General features: G+C 37.2%; 1 protein-coding gene across 1 annotated transcript in view; it reads right to left on the bottom strand.

The window, feature by feature from the left end:
* Positions 1–25984, bottom strand: part of SYNPR (synaptoporin) — a 334866-nt gene that overhangs the window by 93804 nt on the left and 215078 nt on the right. The gene's annotated exons all lie outside the window — the stretch shown is intronic.

Here is a 25984-nt window from a genome sequence, read left to right as displayed (position 1 = left end):
GAAAACACCAATTCAGCTTTCCTCAAAAATCTAAAAATGAAACTCCCTTTAGGCCCAGTGATTCCATTGCTGGGACTGTACCCTAAGAATCCCAAAACACCAATTCAAAAGAATCTATGCACCCCAATGTTCATAACTGCACGATTTACAGTAGCCAACTGCTGGAAGCAACCTAAGTGCCCATCAATAAATGGGCACTTAGTTGTTTGTGTGGATCAAACAACTATGGTACATTTACACAATGGAATACTATGCAGCAGAAAGAAAGAAAGAGCTACTACCCTTCACGACAGCATGGATGGCACTGGAGAACATTATGCTAAGTGAAATGAGCCAGGAGATGAAAGACAAATACTGTATGATCTCACCTATAAGTGGAACCTAATCAGCAAAGCAAGCAGGCAAGAAAAACATGACCAGCGACATTGAAAGAAAGAAGAAAACAACAGAGATGGGAGGGAGGGAGTGAAGGAAGGGGAGAGTGGGGAGGGGAAGGGGAAGGGTCAGATCAAGATATAGGTGTGAAAGACACAGACAAAGCCAAGGTGGGGAAGGATTGAGGGTGGGGTGAGTGGGGCAGGGTCAGTTGTGGCGGGTAGATACAGACAAATGTATTTGAATAATTAAAATTAAATAAATAAATAAATATATATATATTTTTTAAACAAGAATTAGTGGTATGGTGGGTTGATTTGCATGCTGTGGTCAGTGGTATGCACCAATGCACTTTTTGTGGCCAACCTGACTTTTCACATGGCTGTGGATTTTTCCAAAAAGATTCCCTTCCTGAGCAGGACCCTTACTATTTATTGATTGCCAAAATCAATCTTATTCAACTGTACTAATGTCCTCAAGAATGGTCAACATTACTCCAATTTTACAAATGTTGAAACTGATCTGTTGTCTGGAGACACCATGGTCTTGCGAGGATACAGGATTTGGGGCTAGATGCCTTGGGCTCTGTTTCCAGTCTATCCATGCAGTATGTGACCCTGAGTAATATACATGGCAATAGTAATAAATACTTCATCATAGAGCTGTTGTGAGATTAGACTGAGTCTACATATATAAAACACTTAGGACAGTACCATGTATACAGTTGAAACTCAGTAGATGTTAACTCACTATTCAAAAGGGTCAGGTAATTTTTCCAGGCCTGGCAGTTAGTAGGGCTGTGATTTGCATTTAGGTGTATCTAAGTTAAAATACTAAGCTAATGGAGTTGTCAAGGTCCTTGGAAGTGAAGAAATCACACTAATTTTGCTCCTATGCTCACTCAGTCATTATCGAATGGCCAGGCTATTTCCTTAGTCCCTTCCCTTTCTTGCTTGTCCCAGTTAGGACCCCTTGCTGAACAAATATGCTTCCAGGCTTGGGACACAGATTCCTCCATAAATAAGGGGTGTGTGTGAGGAAGAGTGTGTCTATTCCCTTTTCTGGATATTTGGAAGCAAGAATTCAAAAATTTCAAGGCTTGGCATGTCTATCATAGGCATTATAGAATATTATGAGTGAGGTAAAACTTGCCAAGGAGAGGAAAAGTATGTCTCCAGATAAGTTCCCATTGATCCCCTTACCCCCACTTCATCTCTCTCATGTAGAGAAAGAGGATGGACTTAGTGGGAGAGAACATGGGTGATTCCTTAAATTATGTGTAATCTGGGAATTTGACTTTGACTTTGATATATTGAATGCCACAGGGTCATAGAAACTCCAAGATTCTGAAAGGCTATGGCTGTCCTGGTAAAATCAGCCTAAGTAGAAGTTGTTCTCGTGATGTTTTCAGCCCTTGTTCCCCAATTGTATCATGAAGTCATTCCTTTCAGCACCCTTGCCACACTGGACTGTATTTACGTATTTCTCTCTTTGTGTTCCTTTCTATATTATGAGTACTACTGGGTACTCCTATGGCAATGATTGGCATCTTTGTCTTTGTAAGTGGGTATACAAAACTGGAGCCCTGAGTTGGCCATAACCTCTTCCTTCTGACCTTGTTCAGCTAAAAAAGAGTGTCTCTTACTAATTCTAGGTTTTTAGTTGGTTTTAACCTGGTATAGGTGGTGTCCCTGAAATTGCACAATGTGATGTGAGTATGGATACATCTATGGAGAATTCAAGGCTTTATGAAATTATCAAATGAGGGAAAGAAACATGGTTCCAAAAGGAAAAAAAATTCTGTTGTCTTGGGTTAAAATTAAACTTATTAGGTAATTCTGGGATCTTTGTAGCACTTCTTGTAATAAAGAAGGGAATATTTTCCTTGATTTTTACATTAGGAGAGTCAGTTTTTATATCTCTTTTATGCTTTTTCCAGTAAAATTCCCTTGATGTATGGTTTCCTCTCCTTCTTAAGATATATTTTCTTCCATTATCATCCACTGAGATCAAACTCATGTGCAAAGCACTCTGCTAAGCACTTGAAAACACATTATCTCCTTTAAACATCACAGTGATTCCCTGAGTCAGCGTTAGTCTCTCTCCATTACACAGAAAAGGAAACAGACTTAGAAGTAAGTTTGGTTCTAAAGCTGCCTGTGCTTATAACCCCTATGACATATTGTCTTCTTTGCTAGAGCCTTCAGTTTGTGGATATAAACTTGTCCAATCCACTGTTTGGTTCATAACCCCTCTGGGTCTAGAGGTGTCAGAATTCTTCTTAATCATTTAGTCGATATCATATGAAGACAGATCACCCTGAGGACCACAGGTTATGTTCCTTTTAAGTCAGAATGTTAACATCCCTGAACAAATAAGTCTTACTTGTATAAATAGAATTTTCAAGGCAAGTTAAATGACATCCCATATACAATACTATTCAAAGGCTTCATGAATATATATTACATTTTTAGATAAAGAGTAAAGAGAATATTTTAATATTTCAAGGATTCTAATGAATCATGAACATGTAAAACAAGAGATGTTGCTTTCTAACTCTTGGAAATACAAATGCATATCAAATTGAAATTTAAAAAGAAAAAAAGTTGACAACATAAATAGAGGTACGTTAGATGCAGGTGGATCGTGTATTTTGGAACTCTGCTCTGAGAAGTTGCAAAGATGTGCTCCAGAGGAAGTGAAAGGCCATGCATCATCTTCAGCATCAAGTAAACGGATTTGAATCTAGCTCAATAAAAATGAAGGTAAGGCTTCATAACTCTTACAAGATTATCAAAAGAATAGAATGTGAACACTATGTAGGTGGTCAATAAGTATTAATATTCTTTTCTTCCTTCCTTAGAATTCTTCTTCTAATTTAGAATAAAACCAGAGTAACTATTTCCAGTGGTCAGTTCTTTCACAATGAAGAACTTGCTTCTGATACAAAATGATGCCCTGAAGATACCAAAGACTTTGCCAGTGAGTCACGAGTCCCAGAGCATCATTTAAAACCACTTTAAGAACCCAACTGGCATTTCCAAAGCATGTCCAGCCAGAAAGAAGATGAATCCAGTGTTCTTCAAGATGAGCAAAGACTGGGAAAGAGCCTCACTGACAGGGGGTATCCTCTTCTAATCCAAACCAAGATGAGCTCACGAATTAGTTCAAACTTCTGGATGTTTTTCTGAATGCCCAATGATCACTAAAATTTAATATCTTTGAATACCAAATCTAACTTCAGAAATTTTTGTTGAAGAAATAATTTTTAAAAATAAAGTTATGGCTATGTAGAAATGAGGTTCATTGAAGCATTGCTTACATTATTAGTTCAATTAATTATTGGACTGATTGTTAATTGTTCAACTCTATAACACTGGTTAAATACGTTGTGGTCCACCTGTGTAAGAGAGGCTCTGTAGTCATGATAATGTGAAGAAAATTTAACTTAAATGTCCACAGTATATTAAACTGTAAGTTAGAAAATATTATGTTCAAGTTGAGACTAAATAAACGTGAATATAATATATGCTCATATACAAAATTTGGAAGGTGAAAACACATGTGATATATCTTTTCATCTGTGTATCCTTCTGAATTATCCAAATTTTTGATAACAATTTTTGTTGGTTTAGTAATAAAAACAGAAGTCATTCACAGTACACATTATCATGCATATCTTCATGTTCCATGTTGCTTCTCCCAGGCTCAAAGCACATGAGTGTGCCTCAGTTTCCATTAACAGGCAACTTGGGGGGAAATAGCTCAGCTATATTTCTATTTTCCATTTGAGGAAAGACTATGTTCCTATTCACAAGTACCCAATTAGGACAGAGAAAAGAATAAGAGAGAAGAAGATGATTACAGTGATTTGAGGCTTTAAGATATTAATTTTAACAGTCATTTTTTAGCACTAGTGAAGACATCTAGTGTCTTCAAAGCTGTCACAGATATTCTCTAATTAAACCAAGTGAGGAGGACAATGACAAGAGTGGAAGATCTAATCTAAGAAGCATGAGGAGGCCTTTGAACACCAAGGTGATGAAAACAACACTGGACAAAAACAAGAGTGGCCAAATAAGAAATTCAGTGCAAAGTCTGAGATATAATAAGCTCACAGAGGTTTTTGAGGGCTGAAAGCATAAATCATAAATTTAAAAGCCAGATAAGGGGGAGAAAAGAAACTAGTAGAAAAAGAGGGAGGGTAAGATGCTGGAGAACTTAACAAAACCATTTTGTTTCTAGAACCCACATCACTAATCCACTTAACTCCTTCGTAGATATTTGAATATAGAACAATTCCTGTGACCCTAGGACTCACATAATTCCAAAGTCTTAAACATTGGGCCTGCCAATCAGAATTAGTGATGATATTTATCTTTGCAACAACGAAAAAATATTAAACATACATCACAGATGCAGGTTCTTGGAGAGAAGCCTTAGAGGACTGCCATTCCTATCCCATGGTCACATTTAAATGTCTTGAGAAAACAAGCACATGAGAGGCTATCAAAAGAGCTGGTTACAGGTACCCTGAGAATGGAAAGTTATTTAAAAGGAGTTCAGAGGAAATACTAAAATATTTTTTTTAAATGCTAACTTGTGAACCTGCAGTACTTGGTTGATCCAATTCTTGTTAACACTGGTTCACTTCTTCACTCAATTGTTAGCTCCAAGTGTCCTCATCCTACAATACATATAAATTATCCCAATTTAGTCAGACATGTGATATGTTCTGTTGAAGATCTTCCCAGGGTAGAAAGAGGGGAGGTTGCATTGGTTATGGGCTTTGATGAAGGGCAGATAATCCAGGAGAGGTAGTGACAGAAGCCAAGGTCATCTATGGGCTGGAAAGCTGAAAGCTGAACACAGGGCTTTATGTTATGTTCCTATGTTCCAGCATGTATAACATGCAGAGATTTCTCAGAGGTCACTTAGATTTCACTTTCCATGACTTTCCTTGCTTTGCTTCATCTCCTTCAGCAAGTTTGAAGATGTGCAGTGAAACACTACCCATTCTGAAAACAAGCAATTCAACATCTGTTTTTTCCCCCCAAAAACATTCAAGTCTGTAGTGAAAATACATCTGCCAACTGCCAATCATGAGCTTCCTGGCCCAGTGGTGATTCACATATGTCAAAAGCCAGGTGAGAAAAAGTCTAGTGCAGTCAACACACATGTGTACTTTGATTATACCCACATGCTTTATTGCCTTTTTTTTTTTTTTGTCCTTTACTGATCAAAAAAAAAATCAGATTTTTGGTCTCTGCTTAGAATATTGCTCACTACATTTCTGACATGTGACTTGTGGTGGCACTGGTGAGAGTGGGGGAATGGCCAGCTTGTGTTATTATAGTGGACACCAAGCACATTTATGAGCATTGCTAACCGTGTCTATGAATTAAATATAAAAAGTTTCATTTTAGCAAGATGCCCTACTGGGCATTCAAAGTTTCCTCACTTGTCATAATTGTAGTCTATTTTATCTGTTCTCCTTTCCACTCTCCTTCATTTGTTTATTTACTCATTCCTCCAGTGTACAACCACTAAAGATCTTTGATGCTGTGAATCACTGGAGAGGAATATTTCATTAAATCTTCATTTTGCCTTGCTACTAGGATCACACTTGTTCTACCTCTCTTCCATATACCCATTGGGAGCTGCTCTGAAGTGTAAACTAATTTTGTCATTTATTTAAGCAAAATGGCACTAGAAAATAAAAACCACAAAGCACATTCACAAATCAATTGGAAATGACTTCTGTATATGACCCGACCTACCATGTCTCTGTCTTCCCAGGTGATGAGGAGTTGGCCACAAGCCAAAGGAAGGAGTAAGGAGAACCAGTTGTTTGAAAAACCTATTATATTAGTTTCTTAGGGATGCCATAACAAATTACCATAAACTGGGCAGCTTACAACAATAGATATTCTATCTCGCTTCTGCAGGCCAGAAATCAGAAATCAAGGTATCAGCAAGGTTCATTCTTTCTAGAGGCTCTGAGAATCCATTCCATGCCTCTCCCCTAGCTTCTAATGGCTGCCAGCAGTTCTTAACATTCCTTGGCTTTGTAGAGGCATCATTCCAAAACAAAACAAAACAAAACAAAAAACTCCACCTTCATCCTCACAGGGTTTTCCCCTCTGTTTCTCTATGTTCTCCTTTTCTGTAGCTTACAAAGACACTCTTTACTGGATCTAGGACCCATCCTAAATCCAGGATTATTTCTTCAAGACCCTTAATTACATCTGCAAAGACCCCGTTTCCAAATAAGGTATCATTCTCAGGTACCAGGGGTTATGACTTAACATATTTTTATGGTAGGGGGAGGCTTATTCAGCTATATTTGTCCTTTCTTACTCTATTCTCTTTATATTACCAATGTTGAGGAAAAATCAAAATAAGTACTATCACACACAAAGGGATATATCGAAGAACATAAATCTTCTTCATAAGCAAAGGGTAGAAACATCCTAAATATCCATCAACAGGAGACTTGGTTAAATTAATTTGGTTCTTCTATACAATGGAATAACAAGCAGCTACTAAAAAGACAAAGTAGGATTTACACAAACTGAAATGAAAATATCTCCAAAATATGCTGTAAAGAGAATTAAGAAATTATAGAACAAAATGTATGTCACAAACCCATTAAAAAATAAACCATGAACAATAAACCAACACAATCTTCCTTCTGGAGAATTCCTCTGTTCCCACACCAGTTATGTAATCCTGAGGAGGGGGCTGCCATAACAACTATTCTGAGCTAGCCAGGTACAGTATCCTCTTCTGCCAATCATTGCAATGGAATGAGATTGAATTGAAAACCTAGCTAGGCTAGGTAGAAACCTTCCAGGGATTTTTAAAATTTGGATTTTGAAGAGAAAAAGTATCTTGCCTTTTATGTTCTGATTAGTTTTCTATGGCGGCTAGAATAAATTAACACAAACTTGGTGGCTTAAAAGAACACAAATTTATTATCTTTCAGTTGTGTATATCAGAAATCTGGCATGTCTCTAGGGGCTCCTTTTCTTTACCTTTTCCAGTTTCTAAAGGGTATGCACATCCCTTGGCTTTTGGTCCCTTCCTCTATCTTCAAATCCAGCAACAGCAGTTTACAGTCATTTTCACATTATAGCCCTCAGATTTTGCTTCCATCATCACATCTCTTTTATGACTTTAAATCTTCTGCCTATTTGGTTAATTGTTAACCTTGTGATTACTTTGGGCACACCCAGATAATCTAGGATATTATCTCTATTTTAAGGTCGGTTGATTAAAAATTTTAATTCCATCTGCAATCTTAATTCTTCATGTCAGGCAATTTATTTATAGGTTTTGGGTATTACAATGCAGATATCAGGTGAGGGGCATTATTCTGTCCTGAATCTGGAACAAATCCAGGTCTTCAGACAGCTATCCTCTCTAATACAGGGAGAATGCCTACTGAGGAGAGAAAATGAAGCAATGCCAAGAGACAGAAAGATGAGAGAAAGAGAATCTACCCTTATGGAGCTTCTGGATCCATCCTTTCTTGAAGCTAAGGCACCTCACTTCAGAAAGATTATGAAAGCCAAGATTCTTCCCATTTACTTAAAACATTTTTTGGATTGAGTTTCTCTTGTTTACAGGTGAAAGAATCCTAAATAGTGGAGTGTGTGTGTGTGTGTGTGTGTGTGTGTGTGTGTGTGTTCATATGTCTAGAAAAATCTAAAAACAAACAAAAAAACAACAAAAAAACAGTAGGGACAGAGATATCCAAGATAGCAGAGGAGTCAATGGAAGCTTCACAAACCTCCTCCCAGGACGAAACTGGAATTGCAACTAAATTATAGAGAAATCATCCCAAATAACCCACTGAACACTAGCTGTAGAGAAGACTTATAACCAGAACAGGCAGAAGAAACCACCCACTTCACCACAAAGAACAGGTAGGGAGTATAGAGAAAGAACAAGAGGGCTGGCTGGGCTCCCATGGGTGGAAGCTGAAGTTCCAGAGGGATATATCAGTGGCTGGGACAGGAGGTACCCCCTGATAAGTGTGGGGTCTAAACCACAAGCTGGGCTCCCCAGACTACAGCACCAGAGACAGGAAAGGAACCTAACCACATCCAGCTGTGAAAAGCAGCAGGGTTTCTGTCCACCAGGGAGAGATGGCTATAGATGCAGAGAGCTTCTTAACTGGCCAATGCACAAAATTCTGTTTGCAGCCAATTACCCTGGGCTCTGTCAGATGGAAAGCAGAGTGGACTAGTGACACATGAGGAGAGCCTGGGACTGGTGGCTTTGAGGAGAGAACTGGAGAAACAGCCACCAGGATCCTCGTGCTGACTCATTTCCCATATTGCAGAAGCCATCTTTCTCAGCAAGAGCATCCTCCTCTAAGTGGCATTAGCCTGAAGGGAAGCAATAGCCCTGTCCACAGGAATCACTCTGCCCCGCTCTGTGGTGCTTAACCTAGATGGCTGAGTACAGCTTGAGGCTATATCATTAAGTTTAACAAATAGGTGGCTCTCTGGAGGCTCTGAGACTTTAGCTGACACTCCACAAGGATCAGAACTGGAAAAAGCTGGCCTTAGTGCACAGCCTGGTTCTTTCTGCACACAAACAGGCCCAGCAGAGGGAGCTACAGGCTGTGGATCACTGAGAGCTACAAACTGATTGCCGTGGGCCAGTCACAGGCAGTTCCTGATAAAGGCCTACGCTAGTCTTTGCAGATCTACCTAATATATAGAAACAAACAAAAGAGGCAGACAAAGAAATAAGCCCCAAATGAAAGAACAAGAGAATCCTCCAGAAGAAGAACTAAAAGAAAGGGAGGCAAGAAATTTATCAGACATAGAGTCAAGAGCAATGATTATAAGGATAGTCAACAGCATGAAAAAAACACAAAAATTAAAAAAAGACCAGTCAAAAATAAATGCAATATTTGAAATAAATAATACAGTGGAAGGAATAAACAGTAGGTTAGATGAAGCAAAGGAATGCATCAGTGATTTGGGTGACAAGGTAGAAAAAACACACAAGCACAGCAGCAAAAGGAAAAAAGAATTAAGAGAATGAGGAGAGCTTAAGAAATCTTTGGGACAACATGAAGTGTAACAACATCCACATAATGGAAATACCAGAAGGAGAAGAAAGTGAGCAATGGATCAAAAACCTACATGAAGAAATAAAGACTGTAACATCCTTAGTCTGGTAAAATAAAAAGACACACAAGTCCAGGAAGCTCAGGGAGTCCCAAACAAGATGGACCCAAAGAGGTCCACACAAAAACACATACTTAAAATGGCAAAGCTTAAAGACAAGGAGAGAATCCTAAAAACCACAAGAGAAAAGCAAATAGTTACTTAAAAGGGAGCTGCAATTACATTGTCATCTGATTTCTCAACAGAAACATTTCAGGCCCCCAAAAACTGGCATGAAATATCCAGTGTTGAAAAGCAAGGACCTACAGCCAAGTATACATCACCCAGCAAGGCTATCATGTAAAGAGGAAGGATAAATAAAGAGCTTCCCAGACAAGAAAAAGCTAAAGGAGTTTGTTAACACCAAACTGGTAGGGCAACAAATGTTAAAGGGCTTGCTTAGAAAAGAAGAAGAAAAAGAAAAACAGGAAAATGGTTCAAAAATAAAATGACAATAAATACATATCTATTAGTAATCACCTTCAATGTAAATGGCTTAAATGCTACAACCAAATGACATAAGGTAGCTGAATGGATCAGAAAATAAGATCAACATATATGCTGTATATGCAATATATGCTGTCTCCAAGAGACTCACCTCAGATCAAAATATACACACAAACTAAAAGAATAGGTATGGAAAAAGACATTTAATGCAAATGGAAAAGAAAAAAATGCTGGGATAGTAATATTTATTTCTAACAAAACAGACTTTAAAACCACAGCTATAGTAAGACACAGAAGGACACTACATAATGATAAGGGGAACGATCCAACAAGAGGGTATAACCCTAGTAAACATTTATGCACCCAACACGGGAGCACCTAAATGTGTAAAGCAAATCTTGATGGACATAAAAGGAGAGATGGATTCAAATATAGTTATAGTTGGAGATTTTAACACCTCTTTGACTTCAAAGGATCTTTCAGACAGAAAATCAACAAGGAGACAGTAGCCTTAAAGGGCACATTGGATCAAATGGATTTAATTTATATCTTCAGAGCATTTCACACCAAAAGCAGCAGAATATACATTCTTTAAAGTGTACATGGAACATTTTCTAGGATAGACCACATGTTAGGACACAAAATAGTCTCAATAAATTTAAGAAGATTGAAATCATATCAAGCATCTTCTCTGACCACAATGCTATGAAACCAGAAATCAATCACAAGAAGAACAGCAAAAACCATACAAAAACACAGAAGCTAAATAATGTTATTAAACAATGAGTGGGTTAACAATGAGATCAAGAAATCAAAAAATACCTTGAAACAAATAAAATTGAGGGCAACAATCCAAAATCTGTGGGACACTGGGGAAGCAATCCCAGGAGGGAAATCCACAGCATTACAGGCCTATATCAAAAATCAAGAAAAATCTCCAGGAAACAATCAACTTCATACTTAAAGGAACTTGAAAAAAAAAATAGACAAATCCCAAAGTAAATAGAAGGAAAGAAATAATAAATATCAGAGCAGAAATAAATGAAATGGAGTCTAAAAAAATGATACAAAAGATCAATGAATCCAAGGGCTGGTTCTTTGAAAAGATAAACTGAATAGACAAATATTTAACTAGACTCATCAAGAAAAAAAGAGAGGACCCAAATAAATAAAATCAGAAATCAAAGAGAAGAAATAACAACTAACACCAAAGAAATACAAAGAATAGTAAGGAAATATTATGAACAACTATATGATGACAAACTGGACAACCTGGGCAAAATGGATAAATTCCTAGAAACATACCATCTTCCAAAACTAAGTCAGGGAGAATCAGAGAATCTGAATAGACAGAATTACACCTAGTAAAATTGAAGCAGTAATCAAAGAACTCCCCAAAACAAAAACAAAAAAAGAGCCCTGAACTAGATGACTTCACAGGTCAACTATATCAAACAACCAGGAAAAACTAATACCTCTCCTTCCCAAAATATTCAAAAAAGTCAAGAGAAGGGAAAGCTGCCAATATCATTTTATGAGGCCAGTATTATCCTAATTCCAAAACTAGAAAAAAACCTACAATGAATGGGTCAATGATGAGATCAAGAAGAAATCAAGAAGTTTCTGGAAAAAATGAGCATGAACGCACAACAGTCCAAAACCTATGGGATACAGTGAAGGCAGTCCCGAGACAAAAGTTCATAGCAATACAGACCTACCTCAAAAAGATAGAAATATTTCAAATAAACCACCTAACCCGACATATTCAAGAACTGGAGAAACAATAACAAACAAAGCCCAGGTCAAGTAGAAGAAAAGAAATAATCAATATCAGAGCAGAACTGAATGATATAGAGACTAAAAGAACAATTCAAAAGATCAACCAATCCAGGAGCATGCTTCTCTGAAAAGTTAAACAAAATTGACAAGACTTTAAGCAGGCTCATCAAGAAAAAAAAGGGAGAGAACTCAAATAAATAAAATCAGATATGAAAGAGGAGAAACTACAACTGATACCACAGAGATACAAAGGATTGTAAGAAATTACTGTGAACAATTATATACCAATAAATTTGAAAACCTGAGTGAAATGGATAAATTTCTAGAAAAATATAACATTCCAACACTGAATGAAGAAGCAGAAAGCCTGAATAGACTAATAACAGCTGGTGAAATTGAATAATAAAAAAAACTCTCAGCACACAAAAGCCATGGACTGGATGGTTTCACAGGAAAATTTTGCAAAACACTTAAGGAAGAGCTAACCGCTTCCTTCTCAGACCATTCCAAAAAATGCAAGGAGGGGAAGACTCCCAAACTCTATTTATGAAGCCAGCATCATCCTAATCCCAAAATTGGATAAAGACACAAGATACAAAGAAAACCAACAATATTGAAAGAAAAAAGAAACTGATACTAATGAGAGGGAAGGAGGGAGGTTGGTAATGGGAAAAAGATGGAGGAGGGTCAAATCAAGGAACATATATAAAGGACCCATGGACAAAGCCAAAGTGGGGAAGGATTGAAGGTGGAAGGAGGGGTAGGGTGGGGCAGGAGAAAGTGGTGGCGGGAAAATGGAGACAAATGTATTTGAACAATAAAAAAAATTAAATAAGTAAAAATTTAAAAACGAAGAAAACTACAGGCCAATATTGCTGATGAGCAAAGACGCTAAAATCCTCAACAAAATATTGGCAAACCACATCCAGCAATACATTAAAAAGATCATCCACCATGATCAAGTGGGATTCATCCCAGGATGGAAGGAAGGTTCAATATTCAAAAATCAATAAGTGTGATGCAGCACATAAACAAAAGGAAAGACCAAAATCACATAAGTATATCAATAGATGTGGGAAAACATTTGATAAGGTACAGCATCCATATATGATAAAAAACATTTAGTAAAGTGGGAGTAAATGGGGCAAAACTCAACATAATAAAGGCTATATATGAAAACCTTACAGCCAACATCATACTCCATGGGCAAAAACTAAAAGCTTTCCCCCTAAGATCAGGAACAAACAAGGTTGTACTCTTTCACCACTTCTATTCAACATGGTATTGGAACTCCTAGCCAGCATGATGGGACAAGAAAAAGAAACAGAACACATCCAAATTGGAAAGGAGGACATAAAGATGTCATTGTTTGCAGATCACGTGATAGTGTACATAGGATACCCTATAGACTCCACCAACAAACTACTCCACCGAATAAGTGAATTTGGCAAAACAGCAGGATACAAAGTCAATATTCAGGAATGGAAGGCATTTTTGTACAATAACAATGAACTATCAGAATCAGAAATCAGGGGAAAAAATCCCATTTGCTACAGCAATAAGAAAAATTAAGTACTTAGGAATAAACTTGCCCAAGGAGATAAAAGACCTGTACACAGAAAACTACACAACACTGAAAAAGGACATTTAGGAAGACACAAGTAAATTGAAGCATATACTGTGCTCATGGATTGGAAGAATTAACATCATCAGAATGTCTATACTACCCAAAGCAATTTATAGATTTAATGCAATCCCTATTAAAATACCAATGACGTATTTCACCGACATAGAACAAACATTTCAAAAATTTATATGGAACCATTAATGACCCAAATAGTTGCAGCAATTTTGAGAAAAAAGAACAAGGGATCACAGAAGGGATCTGATAGTGATAGAAGGGATCACAATATCTGACATCAAACTATATTTCAAGGCAACTTTAATCAAAACAGTCTGGTACTGGCATAAGGACAGACACATAAATTAATGGAACAGAATAGAGAGCTCAGAAACAAACCCATGTTTCTATGGTAAACTACTATTTGACAAAGGGGGCAGGAGCATGCAATGAAGCAAAAATAGCCTCTTCAACAAATGTTGTTGGGAGATCTGGACAGCTACATGCAAAAAAATTAAATTCGACCACCAACTTACACCATACACAAAAATAAACTCTAGGATAAAAGACTTAAATGCAAGTTGCAACACAATAAAAGTTCTGGTCAAGAACATAAGCAGGAAACTCTCAAATATCCTATGCAGCAATATTTTCACCGATGTGTCCCCTAGAGCAAGGGACATAAAGGAAAGAATAAACAAGTGGGACCTCATCAAAATAAGAAGCTTCTGCACGGCTCAAGAGAACATCAGCAAAATGAAAAGGGAGCCCTCCAAATGGGAAAATATATTTCCAATGATACCTCAGACAGAGGTTTGGTCTCCAAAATATATAAATAACTCTCAACTCCACTCCATGAAGATAAGCAATCCAATTAAAAAATGGGCAAAGGACCTGAACAGACACTTCTTCAAGTAGGACATATACAGGGCCCAGAGACTTTTGAAAGGATTCTCAGCATCACTAGCCATAGAAGAAATGAAAACTAAAACTACAGTGAGATTCCACTTCACACTGGTCAAATGGCCAGCATAAATAAATCAACAAACAAGTATTGGCAAGGTTGTAGAGAAAAGTCTATACACTCTTGTTGGTGGAAACCAAGGTTGTAGAGAAAAATCTATACACTGTTTTTGGTGAAAACCATTTGGAATTTCCTCAAAATGCTAAAAATGGAACTTCCTTTTGATCCAGTGATTCCACTGCTGGGACTCTATCCTAAGATACCAAAACACGAATTCAAAAAATCTATGCACCTCAATGGTCACAGCAGCACAACTGACAATAGCCAAGTGCTGTAAGTAACCTAAGTACCCATCAATAAATTAATGGATCAAAAAATGACGGTACATTTACACAATAGACTACAAAGCAGCAGAAAGAAAGAAAGAGCTACTACCCTTAATGACAGCATGGATGGAACTGGAGAGCATTATGCTAAATGAAATAAGGCAGGAGGTTAAAGACAAATACCATATGATCTCACTTATAAGTGGAACCTAATCAACAATAAAGCAAGAAAAATATAACCAGGAACATTGAAAGAAAAAATAAACCAACAGTAACCAGAGGGGACACAGGAGGTGGGTACCAGGGAAAATAAGGGGAAGGGTCAAGTCAAGGAACGTGTATAAAGGACCCATGGACAAAGCCAAAGTGGGGAAGGATTGAGGGTGGGAGTGGCTAGGGCAGGGGAAAGTTGTGGCAGGAAAATAATGCAAATGTATTTGAACAATAAAGAAATTTTTAATAATTAAAAATAATTTTTTAAAAGCCCCAGAAAGAAAGGAAATTATAGGTCATAGTCCCAAATGACATAGACACTAAAATCCTCAACAAAATATTAGCAAACCTAATATAGTAATGCCTCAAAAAGGTCACACCATGATCAACTGGGATTTATTCTGGGAATGCAAGATTGATAAAACATTTGCAAATTAATACACGTGATTCACCATGTAAACAAAATGAAGGGTTAAAAACCATATGCTCATAACAATAGATGCAGAACTAGCATTTGATAAAATCCAGTACCATTTATGATAAAAACTCTCTGCAAAGTGGGATTAGAGGGAACATATCTAAAGAAAATAAAGGCCATATAAAGAAACCCACTGCCAACATCATACTCAACAGGCAAAAACTACAAGCATTCCCCTTAAGATCGGGAACAAGACAGAATTTCTGTTTTCACTTCTCTTATTCAACATAGTACTTGAAGCCCTAGTCACAGCAATCAGACAAGAAAAAGAAATAAAAGTCACCCAGATTGGAAAGGAAGAAGTAAAACTGTCTTTATTTGCAAATACAATGATACTCTACATAGAGAAATTCAAAGTTTCCACCAAAAAACTACTAGAACTGAAAAATAAATTAAGCAAATTACTGGGATACATAATTAATACCCATAAATTAGTTGCATTTTTACATGCCAATAATGACCTAACACAAAGGGAAATTAAGAAAACAATCACATTCACAATTGCTTCAAAGAGAATAAAATTCCTAGGAATAAATCTAACCAAAGATGTAAAAGATCTGTAATTGGAAAATTGGAAGACACTGAAAAAAAATTGAAGAAGAAACAAGTGGAAGAACATACTGTGATCATGGATAAGAAGAATTAACATCATTAAAATATCCATGCTGCCAAAAATGATCTATAGATTCAGTGCAATTTCTATTAAGATTCCAATGTCGTATTTCACAGAAGTAGAAGAAATATTTCAAATATTTATATGGAACCACAAAATGTCCTGCATAGCAACAGCAATCCTGAGAAAGAAGAACAAAGATGGAGGAATCATGCTACTGAATATTAAACTATACTATAAGGCCATAGTAATCAAAACAGTTTGATACTGGCATAAAAACAGATACATAGATCAATGGAACAGAATAGAGAGCTCAGAAATAAACCCATACCTTTATAGTCAATTAATATTGGACAGCAGAAGCAAGCACCCACAATGGGTAAAGATAGCTTATTCAGTAAATGATGTTGGGAAAATTCAACAAATATGTGCAGAAAAATGACACTAGATCACCTTCTTACACCACACACAAGAATAAATTCAAAATGGATTAAAGACTTAAATATTAGATCCAAAACCATAAAGATCCTAAAAGAAAACATAGGCAATAAAATTTTGGACATTACTCATAGCAATATTTTATTTGATTTATCTCCCCAGGTAAGGGAAACAAAAGAAAAAAATAAACAAATGGAACTACATCAAACTGAAATGTTTTTGCACAGCAAAGGAGACCATCAACAAAATAAAAAGACAACCCATAGAATGGGAGAACATATTCACCAATACATCTGATAAGGGATTAATATCCAAAATTTATAAAGAACTTATAAAACTCAACACCAAAAAAACAAATAATCCAATCAAAAAATGGGCAAAGCATCTCAATAAACACTTCTCTAAAGACAAGATACAGCAGGTGAACAGACATATGAAAAGATACCAAATGTCACTAATCATCAGAGAAAAGCAAATTCAAATGACACTGAGATATCACCTCACACTTGTCAGAATGGCTATCATTAATAAACCAATAAACGTGCTGGGGAAGATGTGGAGAAAAAGGAGCCCTCATACACTGTTGGTGGGAATGCAGACTGGTGTAGCCACTGTAGAGAGCAGTGTGGAGATAATTCAAAAAATTAAGAATGGACCTCCCTTTTGACCCAGCAATCTCACTTCTGGGAATATATCCGAATAAATCCAAAACACTAATTCAAAAGAATATAAGAACTGCTGTGTTCATTGCTGCATTATTTACAATCGCCAAGATATGGAAGCAGCCCAAGTGTTCATCAATAGATGAATGGATAAAACAACTGTGGAATATTTACACAATGGAATACTACTTGTCCATAGAAAAGAAGAAAATTTTACCCTTTGTGACAGCATGAATTGACCTGGAGAACATTATGGTAAGTGAAATAAGCCAGCCAGTCAGGTAAGGATGAATACCGTATGATTTCACTCATATGTGGAATCTAATAAACCACCTGAACTAACAAGCAAAATAGAGACAGACTCATAGATAGAGAGCAGGATGACAGCTATGGTGGAGGGGGCAGAGGTTAGGGGCTAGAGGATCAAGCAAAAAGGAAAAAGGACTTACGGACACAGAAAACAGTGTGGTGATTGCAGGGTGAGGGGGTTATAAGGTGGTTAGGTTATAATGAAAGAAATACAATAAAATATTTTTATGAAAGAACAGCAGGGAATAGGAGTGGCTGGTATGGGGCAGCTTTCATTTTTGGTTTAATTGTGTTATGTGGATATTGTATAAAAGCATGTGTTACTTTGTAATTTGAAAATGAAGAAGAGAGACTACAACACAAAAAGTAAGTTCATCCAGGGCTCCAAGTTCTAGTTTAAGTGGCAAAACCTCATAGGCTTCCTTTTATTTGATATTTTAAAATAGTACATGAGTCCACCTGAGAGTCCATAATTACAAGTTGCTTCTTAGTCCCAGGTAACAGGTATTATCCTTTAATAAAGCTACTTAGGTAGGAACACAGATGATAAAAGGCATAGCCCGTTCAGAGGGACGAAGAACTTGATGGCTCATCCTCCCTGTTCAGGTTCACGTGGTAGGCCTGACAGCACAAGTTTGTTCCAGCTCTCTTTCTTGCCTCCTTGGACTAAAAATACATGTATCATAGGAATCCAAGTTAAAAGAAAAGAAGCAGAAATGCATGCCTGCATTTCCCTTAGCAAACAAAAAGATAAAAGGAGCCTCAACTCCAACTGCATTAAAATACGGGAACAGAACATTTTGTTAAAACATCACAATTAAGAGCTCTGCAGAATCCTCCTGCTGGACTCGGCACAGAGGGTGCAGTAGACTGGATCGGAATACCCTACTTTGCTCCTTGTTATTAGGTTCAATACACGCAGAACCCATCAATATGCAGGGGGCAGCTCAGTGTTACTTCCTCAGGAGAAGCCCTCTGAGCATCCCAACCAATGAGAAGAGGCAACAGGATTCAAATCTGGGCCTTTCTGCTGCCAGGGTCCATGGTTCTTGCTATCCAAAGAACTTAAGAATCACTCAGGAAACTTCTGAACCTCCCAGACTCTCAGGTTTCAACCTTCTCCCAAAGATTTGGATTCTGGAGATTTGGGGCTAGGCACGAGAATCTACATTCCAACGAGTACTTGGCATAATTAGATGCAGAACACACACACACAGTTGTACCTCCACACCTCCACTATTTTAACTTGTTTAAGGTATCTCAGACTCTGAAAAGCAGAAGTACAGGATGCTTACACATATTTCTGACCACCACTCTTTTCTCATATCTCAGAGTATAACAAACTGGGATTAGGAGGTATTTCAATGTGAAGCTATTATTGACCAGAAGTTTAAACAACAATTAAGAAAACTCACACTCTATTACAAGGACAGTACATAAAACTCACAATCCTCTAGAAGTACCTTATTTTGCCATATATAACGCACATCTACATTTTTGTGTGCATTATACATAGGATTATGGAATCATTATATCCATGTATAATGTACATCCTTATTTTCCCCTCAAAAATTTGTGCAAAAAGTATGCATTATACATGGCAAAATATGGTGATCAATTCTTAAAATATGTGAAATCCGCCAGGTTGTAGAAAAATATCAAACATTATCGATCAAACCTTTCTGGACTCATGCAAAGAAATTGCAGTGGCTGCATAAATTCAAAACCGTTTTCTGTTTTGATAGTCTCATCCTCACAAGGCAGCTCATTTTTATTTCTGTTTTGCTTAACTGCAGGGGTGGCTGTTCAGAATGCTATCACCTCCTTCAAACCAGACATTGAAAATGGCAGTCATGTCTATGACAGCTAGACTTGACCTTATTAAATACTAAATAAGTAAAACTAGAGCATTGTTCTTATTTTCCCATTGTTCTCTGTTGGGAAATGGCATCTGGTTTCAGGGACTGTAGCCCCCCGACAGGTAAGAGGGCTCCAAGGCTAGAGATAATCAAGGAGGCCTTGGGAAAACAGGCCACTGAGGAGATGAAACTTGTCCCCCTGGCAGGGGCACAGCCCCTGCCCCCTTCACATCACCCTGCTTGGCCCTTTGATGGTTGGTTAGTCAAAGTTGGGTAAGATTCCTCAAGAGGAGGGACCACCATCCAGACACTGCCAGGATGGGCAGCAGACAAGGATTTGGGGGACATGGAGAGAGGGCAAAGGGGCCTGCACCCCTCTGCTTGGCTTAAAAGTGGCTGAGTCCTCATTCTATTGGAAAGAAGTCTCCTTATCTCTTGGTGGCTCTGCCCTGCCCACCTGGCTCAGGCTTGAAAACAACACTAAAGGCAGGTACAGCCCTAAACTGGATCAGGCGCTTCCCAGGGACAATTAGGCGTGGAGAAGGAATGCATTAAATCCTATGAAACTTACTTTGCTAAGAATGCCCTTGAGTTAATGAGTACTGATGTTTGGGGTTGAGCATAGAATGTGTCAGTTTCCCAGATTTTAGGGCCGAATGGATGCCACCCTGTCTACCAGGCCCTAAACTGAGGCAGAACTATTGTGTTCCTTCAATTGTTACCTATTATTTCTGTCTGTTTTCTGTAAACATAGCCTTTTGACATTGATTGATGAGCTTTGCTGTCTACCCCTGTGCATATGGTTCTCAATAAATGCCTTTGGACATGGGGGTTTGCGGCCTTCCCCACTAGAGGGAAGAGCTATGTCCCCTCTCCTGGCAAACCGAGAAGTGTTTGCAACAACTCGTGTTTATTACCCCCATCCATGACACCCCCGGGACAGGCTCTGCAGGATTCAGAGCCCCGCTCTCTCCTCAGCTGGCTCCGGACAGTAACCCTCAGGTCCAGGAGCCCCACGCTCCACTGTGGCACACCCCGCAACACATTGCTCCCCGTGACAGTTCTCTCCATTCAAAAGAGTCTGTTGAAACTAAAGAATGGAAAGAACCATAATGGAGCCTCAGGTAGTCCGGGTTCGAATATCGGTTCTGCCTCTTTTAGCTTCTATCCCACAGCATACCTGAGTTACCTTACCCAGTTCTGTGCCCCACCCCACCACCAGAGCACATACTATTTCCTACTTACTGTATAATTTACTTCTTTACTATAGCTACTGTTTATGTCAATCACACCCTCTTGAGAATGGGAGTTCAGGAGTTGGAGATTTTTGTCAGTTTTGTGCATAGAACAACACCTGGAATATATAAATGCTCATAAGTGAGTGAAGAAAGGAAAGAGGAGGCTATGGTAAAAAAGAACAAAACCTTCATAGAAAGAAGCAGAAATAAAAGATACAGAGAGAATGTGTCTTGGCGGTGGCGGGGGGGGGGGGGGGGGGGGGGGTCATGCTGTCCAGTATGGGAGCTGCTAGCCACTTGTGGGTACTGAGAAGTAGGAAAGTGGCTAGGTCAAATTGAGGCTGGATTTTTTAGACTTAGGACAAAAAGAATGTAAAATATCTCATTAGTAATTTTCTACATTGATTCCACGTTGAAGTGATAATATTTTAGATATTATTAAAATTAATTCTACCCACTTCATTTTAGTCTTTCATTTGGCTACTAGAACATTTAAAATGGCATTAGTGACTCATATTCATGGCTCACATATATTTCAATTGGCCAGTGCAATATTGCAGTTTCTTAATCTCATTTTAATTTGTTCTTCTGCTATCCTTATTTTTTTTTTAACTATTTATTTTGAACTAATTTTGGACTGACAGAAAATTTTCAAAAAATGGTGTAGAGAGTTCATGTATATTCTTCACCCAACTTTTTCTATTGTTAAAATTTCATGAAATTTTATAGATCAATTTAAACTTCAATATTTTTCCTTTTAATGTCCTTTTTTTATTCTAGAATCTAATCCAAATCCCACATTGCATTTATTTATTATGCCTCTTTAGTCACCTTCAATCTGTGACAGTTCCTGGTTTTTCCTGGTCTTATATTTATGACTATGGCACCTCAGATAGGTACAAGTCAGTTTTACAGAATGTCTCATTCTGGGTTTGCCTAATTTTTTCTCATTATTAGATTAAAGTTATACAATTAATAAAATTATTCTTGTAGCGAGAAGACCACAGAGGACTTTTGTGATCACAATGCATCATATAAGGGGCTCCATAATGCCAATATATCCTAATCCTGGTGACATTAAACTTGATCACTTGATTAAGGTGGTATCTTCTGCATTTCTCCACTGTAAAGTTATTTTTTCCTTTTTCAATTTATAAATATCTTGGAAGAGATACTTTGAAGTTATACAAATATCCAGGTTCTCCTAAAACTTTCCAGCACTATTTGGGCATCTGAGTCTGGTTCTTCATAGAGCTGAGTGGCAATGGCTATCTGTCATTCCTTTTGCACTTGAGTATTTTTATACCCTGCCTGCTTCATTAGCAATGGGACATGCATGGCACTGTTGGTATTTAAGCTTGCAAATCTCCTTGGGATTGGCTCATTGTCTATCAAGCCAAGGTTCTCATAGCCCAGTTATCATGAACTGTCACATAGAGGGTGGGAGAAAAGTAGGTTTACAGTTGTGAGTATGTGAAACACAGAGTTTCTTCTTATATTATAATTTATTAATCACTGTACTATTTTCCATACAAACAACTATAAACCTACTTTTGCCCTACCCTGTATAATGTAATATAGCTTAGATCCCAATCATTATATATAATTCTTTTAAACATCAAATGGGTTCTACAACAGCAACTCTTAATACAACTTTCAACCCTCTTTTGCCCTTGGGAAACATTAATTTGACTGCCTCAGAAGAGCTCAAGCTCATCTTCTTTGTTTTGTCTGCACCATCTTGATCACTATTCATGTTCTGTACTTTCTCTCTTCAGAACATAGAGGAAGGAAGCAAGCCAAGCAGGTATGTTTAGTGCTTTCTTACAGGTGAGGTATTGGGGCATAAGACTGAGAATTCCACTCATTAGGAAATTTTGTCTATCCACATATTCATGAATGAAATATTTACAATTTTTAAAGATGGAGCATGATTAGGACACATACAATTTATAATCTGCTAATTACTTAGTCATCCAAGAAATAAAATTATAGGAGTCATTCTTGACCTTTTCCTCTGCATCCATATTCATATGATCAACATTTCTATCTCATTAGACACTAGCTCTCAGAGCTTTATCTCAGTATTAGATTGTCTAAGTCAAGATATCATATACACACATATTGACTGATGAATGAACATACTACATTTAATTGTGTTAATCCATAAAACATCATTTCTACTTCCATCAAAGGTTAATCCATAAATTGGTAAAATATGTGTTGGAAGCAACATGAGAGTTTTTAATTTTTATTTTTAAATGGTCATTTTAAGAGATGTAGCTCTTCTTTTGCAGTTAGAATAAAAATTTGCCAGTGTCTAATTCAACATTTCCAAAATGTATTCTATGGAAGACTACTTATGGTATATTAGTAAATGTTAGATTTTAAGAAAGTTTCTATGATCAAATGACTTTAGGAAATACTAGGTTAACAAAGATAACAGATTTATCTTATCTATGAGGAACTGTTCAGAGCCTCTACTAATACAATGTACATTGTGAAGGTGGACAGTAAATGGTGTTTTTCAACAGTATTTGAATTCTTTTTTCTCAGTCTCTCAGTATAACATTTATTTTTCATCTTTATTGAGATATAATTGACATATAACACTGTAAGTTTAAGGTGTATAACATGATGAGTTGATATTTTATAAAATGATTATCACAATTAGTTTAATTAATACCTCCATCATCTCAAGTTCCTTTTTGTGTGTGGTGATAATATTTAAGATATATTTTGTTAGCAACTTTGAAGTATACAATAAAGTATTGATGACTATAATCACCATGCTGTACATTAGATCCCATAATTTATTCATCTTGTAACTGGAAATGTGTACCTTTTATCAACGACTCCCCATTTGTCCCACACCTAGCCCCGGCAACCACCAGTTGACTTTGTTTCTATGAATTCCTCTGTTTTAGAGTCCACATAAAAATGAGATCATATAAATTATATTTTCTGACTTATTTCATTTTTCATAATACCCTCAAGGTCCCTCCATGTTGTTGTAAATGATAGGAATTTCTTTTTTATGGCTCAACAATATCCCATTACATTCACACAATTACTTTATCCATTCATCTGTCAATGTCTGGGCTACTGGGAATAAGGCTGCAAATAACATAGGAATCTACATGTCTCTGAGACAGTGTGAATAGTTTCTTAAGAAACAGATGGAAAGGGGAGTCGGCACAGGCAGAAGAGGGTAAAGGGGATAAATGGTGATGGAAGGAGACTAGGCTTTGGGTGATGAATACACAATACAATATACAGATGATGTATTATAGAATTGTACACTTGAAACATATATAATTTTATTAACCAATGTCATCCCAGTAAATTCAATAAAAAGAAATGTTAATAATTACATAGAATAAAAGTAAAAAAATAAAAAGCTTTTCATAGGACTAATGTTTTTAAAAAACCATTTTTCAGGTCACTGGACTAACTCATCTACCTAATGGGGACAAAATAGTTTTTCTCTCAGTATTTTAGAAAGGATACTGGGAGATTTAGTAGCATGCAACATAAATTTTGTTTTTATGGCACACTTCCGGGAAGCAGGAATTGCAAACTTGAAAAGAAACATGTCTCCTCTAACAGCAACCTCAGGCCTGTCTAGGGTATTAAGGCCCTGTTCCATCAGCAATTCCTCCCACAGATTTGCTCTGTAAGACTGAAGCAGGAAGAGGGCAAAACAGAAGAAGGGAGGGAGGAAGAAGGAAGGAAGGAAGGAAGGAAGGAAGGAAGGAAGGAAGGAAGGAAGGAAGGAAGGAAGGAAGGAAGGAAGGAAGAGAGGGAGGGAAGGAAGGAAGGAGGGAAGGAGGAAAGGTCTAAGGTTGAGGACAAGAATGTGTATAGGAATGTCTATGTTTTCTTAATATCCAGCAAGAATGACAAACCCAGAACAGATGAAGGGACATTTATTGATGGGTAGAGGTTTCAGGTCAAGGATGAAATCTTTGGGGACATAAAAATATAAAAACTTAATAAAAGCATCTACAAAGGCTCTTTATAAGACATTAATGTCATCTTTTGAACTCATCTCACTGTTAGAATGCTGTTGACTGACACACAGAGCTGACTGAAATGGAGTAATAGACACTAACTACTCACAACCAGTAAAACCACACTTTTATAGGGTGAGGAGAAATTAAATGTCTACCTTGTATCTAAATCATATTATAGTACATTCACGCTATTTTAGAAATGGCTTTCACGATATGGATTAACTTTTTTATACACATAAAGTATTTAAGATAGACAACTTTCAAGCTACAAATAGCAGACAGAAAAAAAAATGCATTCAAATTATTAGTCCGCCTCTGTACCCAAACCTCTACCTTTCTCTGAAAAGCTACCCACCATTCCTTCTCTGTGGCCACTGTCATTACTACAACGGAGGACCTGCCAGATGCAAGTTTCTGCCATAATGCATTTTCCATCATCCCTGCAGTGCTGTTGACAAGTGAGGAAAGTTGGGGAAAGAATTAGTGTTTTAGAGCCAGATATAGTTGCATTTGATACCTCATTTCAAAATTTACTTGCTCTGTATCCTTGGGCAAGATTTTAGTTTGAAACACATGAAATTGTCAATGTTCACCTAGTTTTGATTAATAAAAATAGCAGTTTCATATAGTTCAATATAAACTTCTGAGCTTTGGTTTTCTCATTTATAAATGGGACTAATAGTGCCTTCAATTGTCATGATTCCTTGTGTGTAAAGTATTCGGCAGAGTCCTGGAACAAAGCGGAGGCTCAGTAAATGGGAGCTACTATTACTGATCACTTAGAGCATGTCCCATATATTCTCTCTCCCTCCTTCTGTTCCAAGTTCATTATTGTCTTTAACTCACACTAAATCTCTTTAATAACCTTCCTTTCTCTCACCTCTTTCTCGATTGTCTCAAAAATCTCTTTGCCATCGCACTCTCTTTCTATCTACTTCCCTACAAATTTCTGTCCACATGAGCCACAAAAGGACCTCATTGTGGCTGACTGTCAGATTAATGAGGAGGACATACTCCTGTCAATGAAAAGACAAACACTCAAAAATACTGCAAGATGCTATATGAAACCTTTGCCATTAACTTCAGTGGTCCTTGAAAGTTCCCAAAGCATTGGGAGTTTTCAGGATGTATACAGAAGTCTCTCCCACCCATATTTTGGTTGCTAATTAAAAACTGCTTTTTTTCAGGCATTGATATTCAAGACACATTTGAAAGATTATGTTTAGTTTTGAAGCAATCTCTTTTAATTACTAATCTTGCATCTGTGTTGTTCATTTAAATGTACACCATTTTAGCAGTACATGGAGTTTTAGTGGGCTAGTCTTGGAACCTAATACTGTTCACACTTCAACAGGAAAATGAGTTTTAGAAATCCAATTCTTTCTGAATTTCTAGGACAGATTGAGAAAAACTTGTAAAACAAAGAAGGAAGATACAGGTGACAGGATCACAGAAACA

Source organism: Pteronotus mesoamericanus, unplaced genomic scaffold (genome assembly GCF_021234165.1).
Source record: "Pteronotus mesoamericanus isolate MK-2021 breed Mesoamerican mustached bat unplaced genomic scaffold, CSHL_Meso_final scaffold_54, whole genome shotgun sequence".
NCBI lineage: Eukaryota > Metazoa > Chordata > Mammalia > Chiroptera > Mormoopidae > Pteronotus > Pteronotus mesoamericanus.
Note: the sequence above shows the minus strand (reverse complement) of the source record. Positions and strands in the feature narration are given on the sequence as shown.